Source organism: Pongo abelii, chromosome 22 (assembly GCF_028885655.2).
Source record: "Pongo abelii isolate AG06213 chromosome 22, NHGRI_mPonAbe1-v2.0_pri, whole genome shotgun sequence".
In the NCBI taxonomy this organism is placed as follows: domain Eukaryota; kingdom Metazoa; phylum Chordata; class Mammalia; order Primates; family Hominidae; genus Pongo; species Pongo abelii.
The window spans coordinates 6352795-6369620 of record NC_072007.2 but is presented as its reverse complement, the minus strand read 5'-3'; positions in this window follow the sequence as shown (position 1 = coordinate 6369620).

Sequence of the window (16826 nt, the reverse complement as noted above, 5' to 3'; positions counted from 1 at the left end):
TCTGTGTGATGTGTGCATTCATCCCACAGAGTTGGACTTTTCTTTTCATTGAACAGTTTCGAAACACTCTTTCTGTAGAATCTTCAAGTGGATATTTGGAGAGATTTGCAGCCTCTTCTGGAAAGTGAAATATCTTCATATAAAAATTAGACAGAAACATTCTGAGAACCTTCTTTTTGATGGGTGCGTTCATCTCGCCAAGTTGAACGGTTCTTTTGATTCAGCAATTTTGAAACACTCTTTTTGTAGAATCTGCCATTGGATTTTGCAGTGCTTTGAGGCCTACGTTCAAAAGGAAATATCTTCACATAAAAACTAGACAGAAGCATTCTGAGAAACTTCATTGTGATGGATACATTTTTCTCAAAGACGTGAAGCATTCTTTTGATTGAGTAGTTTTGAAACACTCTTTTTGTAGAATCTGCAGGTGGACATTTGGAGCGCTTTGAGGCCTATGGTGGAAAAGGAAGTACCTTAACGTAAAAATTAGACAGAAGCATTCTGAGAAACTTCTTTGTGATGTTTGCATTCATCTCACAGAGTTGAACCTTTCTTTTGATTAAGCAGTTTTGAAACGTTCTTTTTGTAGAATCTGCAAGTGGATATTTGGAATGATTTGTGGCCTACGATGGAAAAGGAAATATCTTCACATAAAAACTAGACAGAAGCAATCTGAGAAACTTCTTTCTGATGTGTTCATTCAACTCACAGAGTTTAACAACTGTTTTGTTTGAGCAATTTGAAAATAGTCATTTTGTAGTATCTGCAAATCGATATTTGGAGTGCTTTAAGGCCTGTGGTGGAAAAGGAAATATCTTCACGTAAAAATTGGACAAAAGCATTCTGAGAAACTTCTTTGTGATGTGTGCATTTCCCTCACAGATTTGAACATTTCTTTTGATTTAGCAGTTTTGAAACACTCTTTTTGTGGTATCTGAAATTGGATATTTTGAGTGCTTTGCAGATTCCAGTGGAAAAGGAAATATCTTCACATAAAAACTGGACAGAAGCATTCTGAGAAACTGCTTTGTGATGTGTGCATTCATCACACCGAGTTCAAACTTTCTTTTTATTGACCAGTTTTGAAATACTCTTTTTGTTGGATCTGTAAGTGGATATTTGTTGTTATTAAAGGCCTTTTTTGAAAAAGGAAATATCTTCATATAAAAACTAGACAGAAGCATTCTGATAAACTTCTTAGTGATGTGTGTATTCATCTCACAGAGTTAAACCACACTTTTGATTGAGCAGTTTGGAAACAGACTTTTTGTAGTATCTGCATGTGGATATTTAGAGCACTTTGATGCATATGGTGGAAAAGGAAATATCTCAACATTGAAATTAGAAAGAAGGATTCTGAGAAACTTCTTTCTGTTGTTTGCATTCATCACACAGAGTTGAACCTTTCCTTTGATTGAACGTTTTTGAAACACTCTTTTTGTAGAATCTGCAAGTGGATATTTGGAGTGCTGTGAGGCCTATGGTGGAAAAGGACATATCTTCACATTAGAACTGTAAAGCAGGTTTCCTAAAAACAGCCTTGTGATGTGTGCATTCATCTCACAGAGGTAAGGGTTTATTTTCTCTGTTCAGTCTGGAAAATCTGTTCTTGTACAATCTGAAAAGGGGTATTTTTGAGCCCTTTGAGGCCTATGTTGACAAAGGAAATATCTTCACATACAAAGTAAGAAGAAAGTTTCTCAGATACTTCTTTGAGATATGTGCATTCATCTCACAGAGTTGAACCTCTTTTTTGATTGAGCAGTTTGGAAATGGCATTTTTACAGAATCTGCAAATGGATATTTTTGAGCACTTTGAGGCCTAGGCAGAAAAATAAGTATCTTCAAAGAAAACTATAAAGAAGGTTTCTGAGGAACTGTTTTGTGATGTCTTCGTTCATCTCACAGAGGTAAATGATTCTTTTCTTTGATCAGTTGGGAAACTCTGTTTTTTTAGAATCTGCTAAGGGATATTTGTGAGTGCATAGAGCCTCATGGTGAAAAAGGAATTGTCTTCACATAAAAACTAGACAGAAGCCTACAGAGAAACTTCTTAGTGATGTGTGCATTCATCTCACAGAATTGAAACTTTCTTTTGATTGAGCAGTTTGGAAACATCTTTTTGTGGAATCTGCAAAGGGATATTTCTGAGCACTTTGAGGCCTATGGTGAAAGAGAAAATATGTCCACATAAAAACTAGACTAAAGAATTCTGAGAAACTGCCTTGTGATGTATGCATTCATCTCACAGATTTCAACAATTCTTTTGATTGAGCAGTTGGGAAACCGTCTGTTTGTAGAATCTGCAAAGGTATATTTGTGAGTGCTTTGAGGTCTATGGTTAAAAGGAAATATCTTCACATAAAAACTATAAAGAAGGTTTGTGAACAACCTCTTTGTGATGTGTCCTTTCATCTCACAGAGTTGAACCATTCCTTTGACTCAGCAGTTTGGAAACAGTCTTTTTTTAGGATCTGCAAAGGGATACTTTTGAGCAATTTGAGGCCCATGGTGAAAAAGGAAACACGTTCACATAAAAACAAGATAGAAGCTTTCTGAGAAACAACTTTTTGATATATGTATTCATCCCAGAGAGGTGAACCTTTCTTTTGATGAGCAGTTTGGAAACAGTATTTTGTAGAATTTCCAAATGGTTATTAGTTAGCACTTTGTGTCCTACGTTGAAAAAGGAATTATCTTTACATAAATACTAGACAGAATATTTCAGAGAAACTGCTTTGTGATGTGCGATTTCATCCCACAGAGTTAATGATTTCTCTTCATTGAGCAGATTGGAAATTCTGTTCTTGTAAAATCTGCAAAGGGATATTTGTCAGCGCTTTGAGGCCTATGGTGAAAAAGGAATTATCTTCATGTAAAAACTGGACAGAAGCTTTCTGTGAAACATCTTGGAGATGCGAGAATTCATCTCACAGAATTGAAACATCCTTTTGATTGAGCAGTTTGTAAACAGTATTTTGGTAGAATCTGCAAAGGGATATTTGTGATGCTTTGATGCCTATGGTGAAAAAGGAAATATTTTCACAAGAAAACTAGAGAGAAGCTTTCTGAGAAAACTCCTTGTGATGTGTGCATTCATCTCACAGATTTGAAACTTTCATTGGATTGAACAATTTGGATACAGTATTTTTGCAGAATCTGTTAAGGCATATTTTTGAGAGCTTTGAGGCTTATGATGAAATAGGAAATATCTTCACATAAAAACTAGACAGAAGCTTCCCAAGAAATTTCTTTGTGATGTGTGCATTCATCTCATAGAACTCAACCATTTTTTTGATTGAACAGTTTGGAAACAGTATTTTTGTAGAATCTGCAAAGGGATATTTATGAGTGCTTTGAGGCCTATGGTGAAAAAGGAAATATATTCACATAAAAAGTATAAACACGGTTTCTCACAAACAGCTTTGTGATGTAAGCATTCATCTCACAGAGGTAAAATTTTCTTTTCTCTGGTCAGTCTGGAAACTGTTCTTGCAGAGTCAGCAAAGGGATATTTATGAGTCCTTTGAAGCCTATGTTGAAAAAAGAAATATTTTCACATAAAAATTAGAGAGAGGCTTTCTGAGAAACCTCCTTGTGAGGTGCGCATCCATCTCACAGATTAGAACCTTACAATGGATTGAGCAATTTGGATATAGTATTTTTGTAGAATCTGTAAAGGCATATTTTTGAGAGCTTTGAGGCTTATGATGAAATAGGAAATATCTTCACATAAAAACTAGACAGAAGCTTCCCAAGAAACTTCTTTGTGATGTGTGCATTCATCTCATAGAGCTCAACCATTCTTTTGATTGAACAGTTTGAAAACAGTCTTTTTGTAGAATCTGCAAAGGGATATTTATGAGTGCTTTGAGGCCTATGGTGAAAAAGGAAACATATTCACATAAAAAGTATAAACAAGGTTTCTCAGAAACAGCTTTGTGATGTAAGCATTCATCTCACAGAGGTAAACCTTTCTTTTCTCTGGTCAGTCTGGAAACTGTTCTTGTAGAGTCTGCAAAGGGATATTTATGAGTCCTTTGAGGCCTATGGTGAAAAAAGAAATACCTTCACATAAAAATTAGAGAGAGGCTTTCTGAGAAACGTCTTTGTGATGTGGGAATTCATCTCACAAAAATGAAACTTACTTTTGACTGAGCAGTATGGAAACTATCTCTTTGTGGAATCTGCAAAGGGATATTTATGGGCATTTTGAGGCCAATGGTAAAAAAGGAAATGTATTCATATAAAAGGTATAAGGAAGGTTTCTTAGAAACAGCTTTGTGATGTGTGCATTGATCTCACAGAGGTAAATGTTTATTTTCTCTGATTAGTCTGGAAACTCTGTTCTTGTAGAATCTGCAAAGGGATATTTGTGAGTGCTTGGAGGCCTATGGTGAAAAAGAAAATATCTTCACATAAAAACTAGACAGAAGCTTTCTTAGTGGCTTCTTTGTGATGTGTGCAATCATCTCACAGAGTTCAACCATTATTTTGATTGAGCAGTCTGGAAACTGCCTTTTTGTAGAATCTGCAAGGGATAATTTTCAGGACTTTGAGTGCTATGGTGAAAAAGGAAATATCTTCACACAAACAATGGACAGAAGATTTCTGAGAAACCTCTTTGTGATGTGTGCATTCATCTCACAGAGTTCAAACATTTATTTAGTTGAGCAGTTGGGAAGACATCTTTTTGCAGAATCTGCAAAGGGATATTGCTGAGCACTTTGAGGCTTATGGTGAAAAAGGAAATACCTTCACATAAAAACTATAAAGAAGGTTTCTGATAAAATTCTTTGTGATGTATGCATTCATCTCATGGAGTTGAACTATTTTTTTGATTGAGCAGTTTGGAAACAATCTTTTTGTAGAATCTGCAAAGGGATATTTTTGAGCACTTTGAGTCCTAGGGAGAAAAAAGAAATATCATCACATAAAAAGTATAAAGAAGGTTTCTGAGAAAGAATTTTGTGACGTGTGCATTCATCTCACAGAGGAAAACATTTGTTTTCTTTGATCAGTCTGGAAATTCTGTTCTTGTAAAATCTGCTAAGGGATATTTGTGAGCAGATGGAGGCCTATGGTGAAAAAGGAAATGTCTTCATAAAAAAATTAGACAGAAGCCTCCTGCAAAACTACTTAGTGATGTGTGCATTCATCTCACAGATTTGAAACTTTCTTTTCTTTGAGCCGTTTGGAAGCAGTCTTTTTGTAGAACCTGCAAAAGGCTATTTGGAGCACTTTGAGGCCTATGGTGAAAAAGGAAATATATTCACATAAAAACTAGACTGAAGGTTTCTGAGAAACTTCTTTGAGGTGTGTGCATTCATCTCACAAAGTTCAATAATTATTTTTATTGAGCAGTTTGGAAACAGTCTTTTTGCAGAATCTGCAAAGAGATATTTGTGAGGGCATTGAGGCCTATGGTTAAAAAGGAAACATTCACATAAAAACTTAATAGAAGCTTTCTGAGAAACTTCTTTTTGACATGTGCATTCATCTCACAGAGTTGAAACTTTCTTTTGATGAGCAGTATGGAAACAGACTTTTTGTAGAATCTGAAAAGGAACAATTTTGAGCACTTTGCATCCAGTGGTGAAAAAGGAAATACCTTCACATGAAAACTAGACAGAATGTTTCTGAGAAACTGCTTTGTGATATGTGCACTCATCTCCCAGATATTTCTGTTTCTTTTCATTGAGAAGATTTGAAACTCTTTTCTTGTAAAATCTCCAAAGTGATATTTATGAGCCCTTTGAAGCATATGGTGAAAAAGGAAATATCTTCACATAAAAACTACACAGAAGCTTTCTGAGAAACATTCTGGGGATGTGAGCATTCATCTCACAGAGTTGAAACATTCTTTTGATTGAGCAGTGTGTGAAGAGTCTTTTTGTAGAATCTGCAAAGGGATATTTGTGAACCTTTTGAGGCCTATGGTGAAAAAGGAAATATCTTCACATAAAAACTAGAGAGAAGCTTTCTGAGAAACCTCGTTGTGGTGTGCATAAATCTCACAGAATTGAACCTTTCTTTTGATTAAGCAATTTGGTAAAAGTATTTTTGTAGAATCTGTAAAGGGATATTTGTGAGCACTTTGAGGCTAGGGGTGAAAAAGCAAGTATCTTCACTTAAAATCTAGACAGAAGAATTCTGAGAAACTTCCTTGTGATGTATGCATTCATCACACAGAGTTAAACCTTTGTTTTTGTTGAGCAGTTTGGAAAGTCTTTTTGTAGAATCTGCAAATGGATATTTGGAGTGCTGTGAGGCCTATGGTGAAAAAGGAAATATATTCACATAAAAACTAGACTGAAGGTTTCTGAGAAACTTCTTTGAGATGTGTGCACTCATCTCACTGTGTTCAATAATTATTTGTATTGAGCGGTTTGGAAACAGTCTTTTTGTAGAATCTGCAAAGGGACATTTGTGAGGGCTTTGAGGTGAGGCCTATGGTGAAAAAGGAAATATCTTCACAGAAAAACTATAAAGAAAGTTTCTGAGAAACTTCTTCATGATGTGTGCATTCATCTCATAGAGTTGAAACATTCTTCACATTTAGCAGTTTGAAAACAGTCCTTTTGGTACAAACTGCAAAGGGATATTTAGGAGCACATTGAGGCCTATGGTGAAAAAAGAAATATCTTCACATAAAAACTAGAAAGAAGCATTCTGAGAAGCTGCTTTAAGATATGTGTATTCATCTCACAGAGGTAAATATTTCTTTTCATTGAGCAGTTTGTAAACTCTGTTATTCTAGAATCTACAAAGGGATATTTTTGAGTGCTTTGAGGCCCACATTGAAAAAGGAACTCTCTTCACATAAAAACTAGTGAGAAGCTTGCTGAGAAACTACTTTCTGATGTGTGCATTCATCTAACAGAGTTGAAACTTTCTTTTGATTGAGCAGTTTGGAAAGTCTTTTTGTAGATTCTGCAAAGGTATATTTGGGAGTGCATTGAGGACTATGTTCAAAAAGGGAATATCTTCACATAAAAACGAGAAGGAGTTTTTCTGAGAAACTTCTTTGTGATGTGCACATTCATCTCACAGTGTTGAACCACTCTGTTTATTGAGAAGTTTGGAAACATTCTTTTCATAGAATTTGCAAAGGGATATCTGGGAGCACGTTGAGGCATATGGTGAAAAAGGAAATATCTTCACATAAAAAGTATAAAGAAATTTTCTGAGTAACTCCTTTCTGACATGTGCATTCATCACACAGAAGTAAAAGTTTCCACCCATTGAGCAGTTAGTTTTTATGTGAAGATGTTTCCGTTTTCACAATAGACCTCAAACTGCCTATATATATCCCTTTGCAGAATCTACAAAAAGACTGTTTCCAAATGGCTCAAAGAAAGTTTCCACTCTGCAAGATGAATGCACACATCACAGAGAAGTTTCTCAGAAAGTTTCTGTCTACTTTTTATTTGTTGATACTCCCTTTTTCACCATAGGCCTCAAACCACTCATAAATAACCCTTTGCAGATTCTACAAAAAGACTGTTTCCAAACTATTCAATCAAAAGAAAGGTTCAACTCTGTGAGGTGAATGCACACATCACAAAGAAGTTTCTCAGAAAGCTTATGTCTAGTTTTAATTTGACGATGTTTCCTTTTTCAATATAGGCCTCAAAGTGCTCACAAGTCTCCCTTTACAGAATTTACAAAAAGACTGTTCCCAAACTGCCCAACCAAAACAAAGCTTCAACTCTTTGAGATGAATGCACACATCACAAAGAAGTTTCTCAGAAAGCTTCTGTCCAGTTTTTATTTGAAGGTATTTCGTTTTGCACCATAAGTCTCAAAGCATTCAAATTATCACTTTGCAGATTCTACAAAAACATTTTCCAACCTGCTCTATCTAAAGAAAGGTTCAAAGCTGTGAGAAGAAAGCACACATCAAAAAGAAGTTTCATAGAATGCTTCTGTCTAGTTTTTATGTGTAGACATTTCCTTTTTCACCATAGGCCAAAAAGGGATCCCAAATATCCCTTTGTACATTCTACAAAAGGACTGTTTCAAAACTGCTCAATCCAAAGACAGTTTCAACTCTTTGGGATGAATGTACACATCACAACGAAGTATCTCAGAAAGCTTCTGTCTAGTTTTTGTGTGAAGATATTTCTTTTTTCACCATAGGCTTCAAAGAGCTCACAAATATCACAAAGCAGGTTCTACAAAAAGACTCTATCCAAACTGGTCAATGAAAAGAACACTTCAAATCTGTGAAATGAATGGGCACATCACAAAGAATTTTCTCAGAAAGCTTCTGTCTCGTTTTTATGTGAAGATATTTCCATTTTCACCATAGACCTGAAATCACCTACATACGTCCCTTTGCAGATTCTACAAAAAGATTGTTTCCAAACTGCTCAATCAAATAAAGCTTTCTACTCTGTGAGATGAATGCACACATCACAGAGAAGTTTCTCAGAAAGTTTCTATCTAGTTATGGTTGTCGATACTCCTTTTTTCACCATAGGCCTCAAACTGCTCATAAATAACCCTTTGTAGATTCTACAAAAGGACGGTTTCCAAACTGCTCAATCAAAAGAAAAGTTCAACTCTGTGTGATGAATGCACACATCACAAAGAATTTTCTCAGAAGTCTTCTGTCTAGATTTTATTTGTGGATATTTCCTTTTTCACAACAGGCCTCAAAAAGCTCACAAATATCCCTTTGCATATTCTACAAAAAGACTGCTTCCAAACTACTCAATGAAAGAAAATTCAACTCTGTGAGATGAATGCACACATCACAAAGTGGTTGCCCAGAATACTTCTGTCTAGTTTTTATATGAAGATATTTCCTTTTTCACCACATGCCTCAAACCACTCAAAAACATCCCTTTGCAGATTCTCCAAGAAGACTGTTTCCAAACTGCTCAATCAAAAGAAAGATTCAACTCTTTGAGATGCATACACCCATCACAAAGAAGTTTCCCAGAAAACATGAGTCTAGTTTTTATGTGAAGATATTTCCTTTTTCACTATAAGCCTCAAAGCCTTCACAAATATCACTTTGCAGGTTCTATGAAAAGACTGTTTCCAAACTGCTCAATCAAAAGAAAGTTTCAACCCTGTGAGACGAATGCACGCATCACAAAGAAGTTTTTCAGAAAGCTGCTGTCTACGTTTCATTTTTCGATATTTCCGTTTTCACCATAGGACTCAAACCTCTGAAACATATCACTTTGCAGATTCTACAAAAAGACAGTTTCCAAACTGCCCAATGAAAAGAAAGGTTCAACTCTCTGAGACGAATGTGCACATCATGAAGAAGTTTCTCAGAATGCTTCTCTCTAGGTTTTATGTGAAAATATTTCCTTTTTCACTGCAGACCTCAAACCACTCATAAATATCCCTCTGCACATTCTACAAAAATACTGTTTCCAACCTGATAAGTCAAAAGAAAGTTTCAACTCTGTGAGATGAATGCACACATCACAAGAAAGTTTCTCAGATTGCTTCTGTCTACTTTTTTATGTGAAGGTATTTCCTTTTTCACCATATGCCTCAAAACGCCTTCAAATATCCCTTTACAGATTATACAAAAAGACTCTTCCCAAACTGCTCAATCAAAACAAAGGTTCAAATCTGTGAGATGAATGCACACATCTCAGAGAAGTTTCTTTGAAAGCTTCTGTATAGTTTTTATGTAAGGATATTTCCTTTTAAACTATAGGCCTCAAAGAGCTCAAAAATGTCTCCTTACAGATTCTACAAAAATACTGTTTTTGAACTGGTGAATCAAAACAAATGTTCAACTCTGTGAGATGAATGCACACATCCTAAGGAAGTTTCTCAGAAAGATTTTTAATAGGTTCAGGTGAAGATATTTCCTTTTCCACCATAAGCCTGAAAGCATTCACAGATATCTCTTTGCAGATTGTACAAAAAGACTATTTAAAAACTTCTCAATCAAAACAAAAGGTCAACTATGTGAGGTGAATGCACACATCACAAAGAAGTTTCTCAGAAAGCTTCTGTTTAGATTTTATTTGTAGATAATTCCTTTTTCACCATAGGTTTCAAATTGCTCACAAATATTCCTTGCAGTTTCTAAAAAAGACTGTTTCCAAACTACTCAATCAAAGGAGAGTTTGAACTCTGTGAGATGAACACACACATCACAAAGAAGTTTCTCAAAAACCTTCTGTCTAGTTTTCATGTGAAGATAACTCCTTTTTCAACATAGGACTCAATGGGCTCACAAATATCCCTATGCAGATTCTACAAAAAGACTGTTTACAAACTCCTCAATCAAAAGGAAGATTCAACTCTGTGAGATGAATGCACACATCACAAAGAAGTTTCTCAGAGAGCTTCTGTCTAGATATTATTTGTGGCTATTTCCTTTTTCACCATAGGCCTCAAAGGGCTCACAGATATCCCTTTGCAGATTCTATAGAAACACTGTTTCCAACCTGCTCAATCTAAAGAGGGGTTCAACACTGTGAGCTGAATGCACACATCCCAAAGAAGTTTCTCAGAATGCTTCTGTCTAGTTTTTATGTGAAGATATTTCCTTTTTCACCATAGGCCTCAAATCGCTCACAAATGTCCCTATGCAGATTCTACATAAAGACGTTTTAAAACTGCTCAATGAAAAGAAAGGTTCAACTCGGTGAGATGAAAGCACACAACATGACGAAGTTTCTCAGAATGCTTCTGTCTAGTTTTTGTATGAAGATATTTACTTTTTCACCATAGGCCTCAAAGGGTTCACAAATATCACTATGCAGATTCTACAAAAAGAATGCTTCCAAATGGATCAATCAAAAGGAAGCTTCAACACTGTGAGATGAATGCACACATCACAAAGAAGTTTCTCAGAAAATTTCTGTCTAGCTTTTTTGTGAGGATGTTTCTTTTTTCACCATAAACCTCAAATTGTTCACAAATACAACTTTGCAGATTATACAAAAAGCTCCCAAACTGCTCAATCAAAACAAATGTTCAACCCTGTGAGATGAATGCACACAGCACAAAGAAGTTTCACAGAAAGCTTCTTTCTAGCTTTTATTTGTGGATATTTCCTTTTTCACCTTAGGCCTCAAACTGCACACAAATATATTTTTGCAGATTCTCCAAAGAGACGTTTCCAAACAGCTCAATCAAAAGACAGGTTCAACTCTGTGAGATGAATGCACACATCACAAAGAAGTTTCTCAGAATGATTCTCTACAGTTTTTTTTGTGAATACATTACCTTTTTCACCATATGCCCCAACATTTTCACAAATATCCCTATGCAGATTCTATAAAAAGACTGCTCCCAAAATTCTGAATCAAAAGGAAGCTTCAAATCCGTGAGATGAATGCATACACACCAAAGAAGTTTCTCAGAAAGATTCTGTTTAGTTTTCATGTGCATATATTTCCTTTTTCACCATATGCCTCAAAGCGCCCAGAAATATCACTTTGCAGATTCTACCAAAAGACTACCAAAAGACTACCAAAATTCTACCAAAATGCTCAATCAAAAGAAAGGTTCAAACCCATGAGATGAATGCACCCATCACAAAGAAGTTTCACGGAAAGATTCTGTCCAGATTTTATTAGTGGATATTTCCTTTTTCACAATAAGCCTGAAAGGGCTCACAAAAATCCTTTGGCAGTATCTACAAAAAGACTGTTTACAAACTTCTCCATCAAAAGGAAGTTTCAACTCTGTGTGATGAACGCACACATCACAAAGAAGAATCTCAGAAAGATTCTGTCTGTTTTTTATGTGAAGACATTTCATTTTTCACCATAGATGTCAAACCTCCTTCATATATACCTCTGCAGATTATTCAAAAAGCCTGCTTCCAAACTGCTCAATCAGAAGAAAGGTTCCACTCTGTGAGATGAATGTACACGTTACAAAGAAGTTTCTTAGAATAGTTTTGTCTAGTTTTTATGTGAAGACATTTCCTTTTTCACTGTAGGCCAAAAATGGATCTCAAATATCCCTTTGCAGATCCTACAAAAAGATTGATTCGAAACTTCTCAATCAAAAGAAAGGTTCAACTCTGTGAGACAAATGCACACATCACAAAAAAGTTTCTCAGAAAGCTTCTATCTAGTTTTTATATGAAGATATTTCCTTTTTCACCATAGACCTCAAAGCTCTCTCAAATGTCTCTTTGCAGATTCTACAAGAAGACGGTTTCCAAACTTCTCAATCAAAAGACAGGTTCATATCTGTGACGTAAATGCACACATCACAAAGAAGTTTCTCAGAAAGCTTCTATCTAGTTGTTATGGGATGATATTTCCTTTTTCACCATAAGCTTCAAAGCCTTCAGAAATATCAGTTTTCAGATTCTACAAAAAGTGTGTTTCCAAACTGCTCAATGAAAAGAAAGTTTCAACTCTGAGAGATGAATGCACACATCACAAAGAGGTTTCTCAGAAATCTTCTGTCTGGTTTTTATGTGAAGATATTTCGTTTGTCACCATAGGCCTCCTATCACTCACAAATATCCCTTTGCAGATTCTACAAAAAGACTGTTTCCAAACTGCTCAATCAAGAGAATGGTTCAACTCTGTGACATGAAGGCACACATCACAAAGAAGTTTCTCAGAAATATTCTGTCTAGTTTTTATGTGAATATATTTACTTTCTCACCATATGCCTTAAGACACTCTCAAATATCTCTTTGGAGATGCTCCAAAAAGATGGTTTCCAAACTGCTCAATCAAAAGAAAAGTTCAACTCTGTGAAATGAATGCACACATGACAAAGAAGTTTCTCAGAAAGTTTCTGTGTAGATTTTATGTGTAGATATTTCCTTTTTCACCATAAGCCTCAAACTGCTCACAAATATCCCCTTGCAGAATCTACAAAAAGACCGTTTCCAAACTGCTCAATCAACAGCAATGTTTAAATCTGTGAGATGAATGCACGCATCACAAAAAAGCTTCTCAGAAAGGTTCTGTCTATTTTTTATGTGAACATATTTCCTTTTTCAACATAAGCCTCAAATCGTTCACAAATATCATTTTGAAGATTCTACAAAAAGACTGTTTCCAAGCTGCTCAATCAAAAGAAAGGTTCAACTCCGTGTGATGAATGCAGACATCACAAAGAAGTTTCTCAGGAAGATTCTTTCTAGTATGTATTTGTAGACATTTCCCTTCTCACCATAGGGCTCAAACTGCTCACAAATATCCATTTATAGATCTACAAAAGACTCTTTCCAAACAGCTCAATTAAAAGAAAGGTTCAACTCTTGAGATGAATGCACACATCAAATAGAGGTTTCTCGGAAAACTTGTCTAGTTTTTATGTGAATGTATTTCCTTTTTCACCATTAGCCTCAAAGCTTTCACAAATGTCCCTTTGCAGATTTTACAAAAAGACTGTTTCCTAACTGCTCAATCAAAAGATCAGTTCCAAACTGTGAGATGCATGCTGACATCACAAAGAAGTTTCTCAGAAAGATTCTGTCTAGTTTTTACCTGAATATATTTATTTTCTCACCTTAGGCCTCAAACTGCTCACAAATATCCCTTTGCAGGTTTTCCAAAAAGACACTTTACAAACTGCTCAATCAAAAGAAAGTTTCAACACTGTGATATGAATGCTCACATCAAAAAAATAAGTGTCTCAGAAATCTTCTGTCTAGATTTTATTTGTGGATATTTCCTTTTTCACCATAAGCCATAAGCTGCTTAAAAATATCCCTTTGCAGATTCTACAGAAAGACAATTTACAAACTCCTCAATCAAAAGAAAGTTTCAACTCTGTGAGATGAATGCTCACATCACAAAAAAAGTGTCTCAGTAAGCTTCTGTGTAGATTTTATTTGTTGATATTCCCTTTTTCACTTTAAGCCATAAATCACTTAAAATATCCCTTTGAAGATTCTACAAAAAGACTGTTTCCAAGCTGCTCAATGAAAATAATGGTTCAACTCTGTCAGTTGAATGTGCTCATCACAAAGAAGTGTCACAGAAAGATTCTGTCCAGATTTTATTAGTGGATATTTCCTTTTTCACCATAAGCCTGAAAGGGCTCACAAATATCCTTTGGCAGAATCTTTAAAAAGACTGTTTACAAACTGCTCAATCAAAAGAAAGATTCAGCTCTGTGTGATGAATGCACACATCACAAACAAGGTTCTCAGAAAGATTCTGTCTAGTTTTTATGTGAAGATATTTCCTTGTTCACCATAGGCCTCAAAGCGCTCCAAATATCCAATTGCACATTCTACTAAAAGACTTTTTCCAAACTGCTCAATCAAAAGAAAGGTTCAACTCTATAAGATGAAAGTGCACATTACAAAGAAGTTTCTCAGAAATATGTGTCTAGTTTTTATGTGAAGATAGTTCCTTTTTCACCATAGGCCTCAAATGGCTCAAAAACATCCCTTTGCAGATTATACAAAAAGACATTTTCCAAACTCCTCAATAATAAGAAATGTTTAAATCTGTAAGATGAATGCACACATCACAAAGGAGACTCTCAGAATGCTTCTGTCTGCTTTTTATGTGAAGATATTTCTTTTTCAGCATAGGCTTCAAACCACTCAGAAATATCCCTTTGCAGATCGCACAAAGAGACTGTTTCCAAACTGCTCAATGAAAAGAAACTTCAATTCTGTGACGTGAATGAAAACATTACAAAGAAGTTTCTCAGAATGCCTTGGTCTAGTTTTTATGTGAAGATATTACCTTTTTCACCATAGGCCTCAAACTGCTCACAAATATCCCTTTGCAGATTCTACAAAAAGACTGTTTGCAAACTGCTCAATGAAAAGAAACCTTCAACTGTGTGAGACGAAAGCACACATCCCTAGAAGTTTCTCAGAATGTTTCTGTCTTGTTTTTATGTGAAGATATTTCCTTTTTCTCCATAGGCCTCAAATCCTTCCAAATATCCATTTGCAGATTCCACAAAAAGATTGTTTCCAAACTACTCAATCAAAAGAAAGGCTCAACTCTGTGATATGAAAGCCCACATCACAAAAATTTCTTAGAAAGCTTCTGTCTAATTTTATGTGTAGCTATTTCCTTTTTCAGAATAGGCCTCAAAGTGCTCAGAATTACCCCTTGCAGATTCTACAAAAAGACTGTTTCAAAACTGCTCAATCAAAAGAAAGGTTAAACTCTGTGAGAGGAATTTTTTCACCACTTGCTTCAAAGTGCTACAAATATCCATTTGCATATTCTATGAATAGACTGTTTCCAAACTGCTCAAAATCAAAACAAATGTTCAACTCCGTGACATGAATGCACACATCACAAAAATTTTCTTAGAAATCTTTTGTCTAATTTTTATGGGAAGATATTTCTTTTTCACCATAGGCCTCAAAGAGCTGCAAATATCCACTTGCAGATTCTACAAAAATACTGCTTCTAAACTGCTAAATCAAAGGAAAGTTCAACTGTGTGAGATGAATGCACACATCACAAAGAAGTTTCTCAGAAAGCTTCTGTCTAGTTTTTATGTGAAGATATTTCCTGTTTCACCATAAACCACAAAGGGCTCACAAATATCCCTTTCTGGATTCTACAAAAAACAGTTTCCCAACTGGTCAATCAAAAGAAAGTTTCAACTCTGTGAGGGGAATGCACACATCCCAAATAAGTTTCTCAGAAAGCTTCTATCTAGTTTTTATGTGAAGATATTTCCTATTTCACCATAAGCCTCAATGGGTTCACAAATATCCATATGCATATTCTAAAAAAAGACTGTTTCCAAACTGCTCAGTCAAAAGAAAGTTTTAACTCCATGAGATGAGCACACACATCACAAAGAAGTTTATGAGAATGCTTCTGTCTAGTTTTTATGTGAAGATATTTCCTATTTCACCATAGGCCTCAAAGTGCTCACAAATATCCCTTTGCACATTTTATAAAAAGACTTTTTCCAAGCTCCTCTGTCTAAAGAAAGTTTCAACACTGTGAGATAAATGAACACATCACAAATACGTTTCTCAGAATGCTTCTATCTATGTTTTATGTGAAGATATTTCTTTTTCACCATAGGGCTTAAACCGCTCAGAAATATCCCTTTGCATATTGAACAAAAACACTATTTCCTAACTACTCAATGAAAAGAAAGTTTCAACTCTGTGAGGTGAATGCAAACATCACAAAAAAGTTTCTCAGAAAGCGTCTGTCTAGTTTTCATGTGAAGATATTTCCTTTTTCACCATAGGCCTCAAAGCCCACGAAATATCCATTTGCAGATTATACGAAAAGACTGTTTCCAAACTGCTCAATCCAAAGAATGGTTCAACTCCTGAAATGAAAGAACACACCACAAAGGAGTTTCTCAGAAAGCCTCTGTCTAGTTTTTATATGAAGATATTTCCTGTTTCACCATAGGCTTCAAAGCGCTCTCAAATATCCCTTTAAAATTCTGTGAAGAAAGTCATTGGTAGCTTGATGGGGATGGCATTGAATCTATAAATTACATTCGGCAGTATGGCCATTTTCATGATATTGATTCTTCCTACCCATAAGCAAGGAATGTTCTTACATTTCTTTGTATCCTTTTTTATGTCATGGAGCAGTGGTTTGTATTTCTCCTTGAAGAGGTCCTTCACGTCCTTTGTAAGTTGGATTCCTAGGTATTTTATTCTCCTTGAAGCTATGCAGCCATAAAAAATGATGAGTTCATGTCTTTGTAGGGACATGGATGAAATTGGAAATCATCTTTCTCAGTAAACTATCACAAGAACAAAAAACCAAACACCTCATATTCTCACTCATAGGTGGGAATTGAAAACTGAGTACACGTGGACACAGGAAGGGGAACATCACCCTCTGGGGACTGCTGTGGGATGTGGGGAGGGAAGAGGGATAACATTAGGAGATATACCTAAT